We start from the raw sequence: 6,361 nt of genomic DNA, 5'->3' as shown, positions 1-6,361 counted from the left end.
TGTGTGGATCACAACAAACTGTGGCTGACTCTGAGAAGAATGGGGACCCCAGAACACTTGATCGTGGTAATGCGAAACCTGTACTTGGACCAGGAGGCAGTTGTCAGTACAGGGCAAAGAAACACGCATGGTTCAAAATTGGGAAGGGTGTACTTCAGGAATGTGTCCTATCTCCATACCTTTTCAATCTATATGCAGAACCCATTATCCAGGAGGCTGGGCTCTATGAGGTGTAATGTGGCATCAGGATTGGAGAAAGATTCATCAACAATCTGAGGCTCAATATTAAGAAAACAAAGGGTTTTGTCACTGAGTCAGTTAGCAACATCATGATCGATGATGAAGAGATTAAAATTGTTAACAGCTTTAGTTTACTCGGCTTCACAATCAACACTCTTGGCCCCAGTAGCAAGGAAATTAAAAGATGTATTGCAATGGGAAAGTCTGTGGTTAGAGAACTCTTTAAAGTACTGAAGAGGAATGATGTCAGTCTGGAGACTAAGGTGTGTCTGATACAGATGTCTTTGCAATCATTTGCTATGTGTCAGAGAGTTGGACAGTGACTAGGGATGATAGAAGGAGAATTGCTGCCTTTGAGCTATGGTGTTGGAGAAGCATATTGAATATACCGTGGATGGCTAAGAGAAAATGAACATATTCATCCTGGAGATGGCTGAACCAGGTTGTTCCTTGGAGGCAAGGATTCTGAAGCTTTGTCTGATATAGTTTGGACATGTTGCATGGAGAACCAGTCCTTGGAGAGGGACATCATGCTTGGGAGGATGGAGAGACTGCACAGGAGAGGATGACCCTCTCTATGAGGTGGATTGATTCAGTGACTGGGGTAATCGGGATGGGTGTGTCAGAGGCAGTGAGATTGGCACAGGATAGAGCAGGGTTTAGGGCTGTTGTACATAGGGTCACTACGAGTTGCAGGAGACTCAACAGCACATAACAACAACAACATTAACAACAGCTTCCCTTTACTAATCTTTCCCAGCTATAAGTAATATCTAGCTTCTTAAGCTTAGTTCATATCAGCTTGCATCCTATGACCCCTAAAATGGAACCATACTGAGTTCTCATAAAATGTTTGTGGGTTCACACATCTGTGTCATTTTTCATATTTCCCTTCCTGGAGTTCTTGATTTAATCACTAATGTTACATGCCCATTGCTTATTAGTGTTTCATTGGTACTAGAGACACACGACCCAAGTAGAGCAGGATTCTGGCTGTTGAAAGCAGTCACATAAGCACGAGTGTCCTGTTGTCTGGTGACTCTCACCTTGCTCTGTTTGCTCATCTGAAGTTTGCTCAATTAAAACCCCAGGTTTGTAGAAACACAAAGGGTATTTACCTCGTAATCACTTATATTTTTATATTAATTCTAAGATTCATTTAACTGTAAACATATTTCTGTCCCTGATTCTCCTTGGGGTAATTACACTCTCTCTGTACTATACATACATACATACATTGTAATATTTCCTTCCTATTGCTCATTAGGTGTTATATAAAATGTGAATCCATTACCTTTTAGTTATTTCTGGTGCATGGCAACTCCACATGCTGCAGAATAGAAGTGAGGCCCATAGAGTTCTTTAGCTGTAATTATTTATGATGGAAGATAGGGTGAGTTTGTGCCCCACCATTTGATTAGTAGTCAGGAGCAAACTATTCCTAGTAACCACAGAACCCTGCTAGCATGTAATCATTGCAAAAACAATATAAAACATGTCTGTTAGTTTCTAATGCTTGTGTACAAGTTGAAGAGAAAAGATGTGGTAGTCTTTATGCAACTGAAAGGAAACATCCACACTGTCAGATGTAAATGTTTGGATGTTTGTTTTCATATATAAATTCCTTTGGAGTTTGAGAGTGTTAAAGGCAGGTGAATATTGGTTAGATTTGTGACTCAAATACCATAAATACCCTTGCCACAGATATTATGCTTTCAAAATTAGTTAATAAATCTTAACATAAGTTTAACTTTTTAAAATTTACTTGATATTACATCCCTGAAAATTTTTTGTGCCTTAAAAGCAAAACATGCAGACCTTGATGGCTTTAAATATAAATGAAATTGAATCCATGCTCAAAATTATAAATACATTTTTCAGCTCCAAAGTACTGAAGAGCAATAGTGTCAATCTGGAGACTAAGGTGTGCCTGATCCAGGCCATCGTCTTTGCAATCACTTGCTTTGCATCAGAAAGCTGAACAATGCCTAGGGATGATAGAAAGATAATTGATGCCTTTGAGCTGCCGTCTTGGAGAAGATTATTGAATACACCATGGACTGATATGAGAGCAAATAGATTCACCCTAGAGAGAGTTAAACCAGGCTGCTCCTTGGAGGCAAGGATTCTGAAGCTTAATCTGATACTTTGGGCATATTGCAAGGCGGGACCAGTTCTTGGAGAAGGATGTCATTCTTGGGAGAGTGGAGGGTCAGTGAAGGAGAGGAAGATCCTCAATGAGATGGATCAATTCAGTGACTGGGGTAATGGAGGTAAGTGTGTTAGTGACAATAAGATTGGCACAGGACAGAGCAGGGGTAAGGGCTGTTGTATATAGGGTCGCTATGAATCTCAGGTGACTTGATGGCACATAATACCAACAATGTAAAAGATCCATTGAAAAGTCCATGGGAGACTGACTGAATATTTATGTGTTGGAGAAAGAATTTCAAGCTAGAAAATACCAGCAATGGCTCTAAAAGTCGACCTCTAACTGTGAACAAACATATATTTTCAACATGCTTCTCAGTGGTCTTGCCCTAGAAAAACCTTGTGTAATACAGGTTGTTGATGAGTCTTCCTCTAGTTCTGATAGCACATTCCTCCTCAAAAAGCCAAGGCTTCTGATATTCTGTTTCACATACAGATTGAAAAGATATGGAAACAAGAATGTTTCACCCACTTTTCAAAGGCCAAAGAAAGTTCTATATCTTCATGATGGTATGCTAGTGATTCCTGTGGATATTAACCTACTATATTTTTTATACTCAGCCACTTCTAAAATCTGTAAAATGGTGTAGTGATTGAGAGTAGATAGGTTAGTGTCTTCTTTCTTTGTTTTTAATCTCAGGCTGTTTTTTTGCCTCAAGTAAATAACATAATCTAATTTTAAGTTTTCTCATCTGCAAAATGTGAATAAAAGTGTTATCTATCTAACTAGGTTCTGCCAGTTGGCTCAGAGGTGAGATTCTCTATTTTCTTGATGTTGGATTTTAATTCATATTGAAGACTGAAGTCCTAAATCTTCTCCAGTAAATTCATCAAGTCCTCCTCAGATTGTGTCACCTCCTGCAAGATTGTGTCATCTGCATAATACAGGTTGTTGATGAGTCTTCCTCCAGTTCTGATACCACATTTCTCCTCAAAAGGCCCAGGCTCCTAATGATCTGTTTCACAGATAGAGTGAAAATATATGGAAACAAGACATATCTCTGACAAACTCCTTTTCTGATTTTGAACCACAGAGTATTTCCTTGCTCTGTTTTGAGAACTGCTTCCTGGTCCAAGTATAGCTTTGTCATGAGCACATTCAGATGGTCTGGAATTCCTGTTCTCCTCAATGATAGCCACTATCTGTTGTGATCCAGAATGAAATGCCTTTGCATGTTGTTGTTGTTATGTGCCATCGAGTCTTTTCTGACTCATAGCGACCCTATGCACAACAGCTCTAAACCCTGCTCTATCCTGCGCCAACCGCACAGCCTCTGACACACCCATCCCGATTACCCCAGTCACCGAATCAATCCATCTCATAGAGGGTCTTCCCCTCCTGTGCTGTCCCTCCACCCTCCCAAGCATGATGTCCCTCTCCAAGGACCCGTCCCTCCTGGCAACATGTCCAAAGTATGTCAGACGAAGCCCCAGAATCCTTGCCTCCAAGGAGCAGCTTGGTTTAATCCTCTCCAAGATGGATCTGTTTGTTTTCCTGGCAGTCCAGGGTACATTCAGTACCCTTCTCCAGCACCACAGCTCAAAAGCATCCACTCTCCTTCTGTCCTCCCTAGTCATTTTCCAACTCTCTGATGCATAACAAGCGATTGCAAATACCATAACCTGTATCAGGCGCACCTTAGTCTCCAGAGAGACACTGTTGCTCCTGAGTACGTTTGAGAGGTCCCTAACGGCAGACTTTCCCATCGCGATACGCTTTTTGATTTCCTGACTGCTGGTACCAAGAGTGTTAACTGTGGAGCCGAGCAAAGTGAAGCTGTGAACACTCTCAGTCTCTTCATCATCCATCCTGACGCTGCCAATTGGTCCAGTGGCGAGAATCTTTGTCTTCTTGATGTTGAGCCTTAGTCCATACTGAAGGCTGCAGTCCTTGACCCTCCGCAGCAAGTGCATGAGGTCCTCCTCAGTTTCAGCAAGCAAGGTTGTGTCATCTGCATAACGGAGATTGTTGATAGATCTTCCACCAATCCTGATGCCACAATTCTCCTCATAGAGCCCAGCCTCTCGGATAATCTGCTCTGCATACATGTTGAAAAGGTATGGAGACAGGATGCATCCCTGGCGTACACCCTTCCCTATTTTGAACCATGCAGTGTTACCCTGCTCTGTTCTGACTACTGCCTCTTGGTCCAAGTATAGGTTTTGTATTAGCACAATTAAACGTTCTGGGATTCCCATTCTTCTCAGAGTCAGCCACAGTTTGTTATGATCCACACAGTCAAATGCCTTTGCAAACTCACTGAAATACAGATAGAGGATCTTCTGGTATTCTCTGCTCTCAGCCAAGATCCGTCTGACTTGGGCTATGATGCCCCCATTGTCAAGGCCTCTTCTCAATGCAGCTTGTATTTCTGGTAGTTCTCTGTCTGTTAATGTGCTGTTTCAGTCATTTTTGGGAAATCTTCAGCAGGATTTTGCTTGCATGTGATACTAGTGACATTGTTCAATAATTTCCACACTCTGTTGAATCACCTTTCCCCCCCCCACCAATGGGAATAAATATGGATCTCTTCCAGTCACTTGGCAAGGTAGCTGTTCTCCAGATTGCTTGGAACAGCTTTGGGAGCCCCCCAAGGACAGCATCTCTGGGTTAAAATTCCTCAGGCTTCCCCCCCACCCCCCAATTACTTCAGAGCAACTTGAATTTCCTCCTTCATTTTGGTTGTCTCCTTGTCATATGGTGTTTCATGAAATCTCTCTGTGCCAACCCATTCTTTCTGGCATAGTAATTTTGTATGCTCCCTCCATCTTCTTTTTTTTTTTGAGGGGGTTGTTACTGGATATAAACATTTTTCACTTCTCTACACTCATAGGACTATTCCTTAATTTGTAAATTCCACTGGCTGCCAAATTTGCAAAGGTGAAAAAGTGGCTTAATCATTGCTACCAGCTCTCTGGTGAGGTGATGTTTGGTTTTGGCTTTTTGTTACTTTTATTTTGTTTTTATACTAGTTTAATTACAAAATTCAAATACATTGTTTTTCACACCAGATCCTTCCCATTTCCCTCACCCCCCATCAAATAGTATGACCTCATAATTATGCCTTTATAAAACCATTATTGTAGAATGAATATCAGGATCCAAGTGAGGAATGGAAACAGATGGGTGAGGAGGTGTGGGGGACACGGGGTCCTACATCATCCTACAATTCTCCCTGCCTCAGTCAATATTCTGCTCAAAGAATACTTAAATATTATACCACTTGAGGCTTGAACATGTTCTTAAGTTCCTATAGCCTAAGAAATGCTGAACGAATTCATCTATCCTCAATTTCAATATGACCTACTAACACACCTCTCTCAAAAAACTTTCTACCTCCCACATTACCACTGGTTTGACTTTGGATTCGTTCATTATTTGAGTTGTCTAAGCTAAAGAGTAAAGATGATCCTTTTTGATTTTCTGACTCCAGCTCTTTGCACATTTCATTATAATATTTTGCTTTGTCTTTCCAAGGCGCTGTTTAAAGTCTTCTGTTCAGTTTCTTAACTTCGTGATTTCTTTCTTTTTCTTTGGCTGTTCAGTTTCTTAACTTCCTGATTTCTTCCTTTTTCTTTGGCTACTCTGAGTTCTAATGCAATATTCAGTCTCTTCTGACATCCATCTCAGTCTTTTCTTCCTCCTCTCTCTTTGTAATGGTGTTTGTATGCTTCCTGAATGATGTTCTTGATATCTTTCCACAGCTCATCTGGTCTTTGTTCATTCATGTTCAAAGCCTCAAACCTGTTCCAACTGACAACATCATGATAGATGGAGAAAAGATTGAGATTTTAACAATTTTAATTTGTTTGAGTTCAGAATCAGTACTCTTGGCACCCGCAAATTGCAAATAAAAAGGCAAATTGCACTGGGAAAATCTGTGATCAGGACCTCTCTACAATGCTCAAG

The sequence above is a fragment of the Elephantulus edwardii genome, unplaced genomic scaffold (genome assembly GCF_000299155.1).
Source record: "Elephantulus edwardii isolate Elephantulus edwardi_28Jun2011 unplaced genomic scaffold, EleEdw1.0 scaffold00256, whole genome shotgun sequence".
In the NCBI taxonomy this organism is placed as follows: Eukaryota; Metazoa; Chordata; class Mammalia; order Macroscelidea; family Macroscelididae; genus Elephantulus; species Elephantulus edwardii.
The sequence above is the reverse complement of the archived record's forward strand: the minus strand, read 5'-3'. Positions refer to the sequence as shown.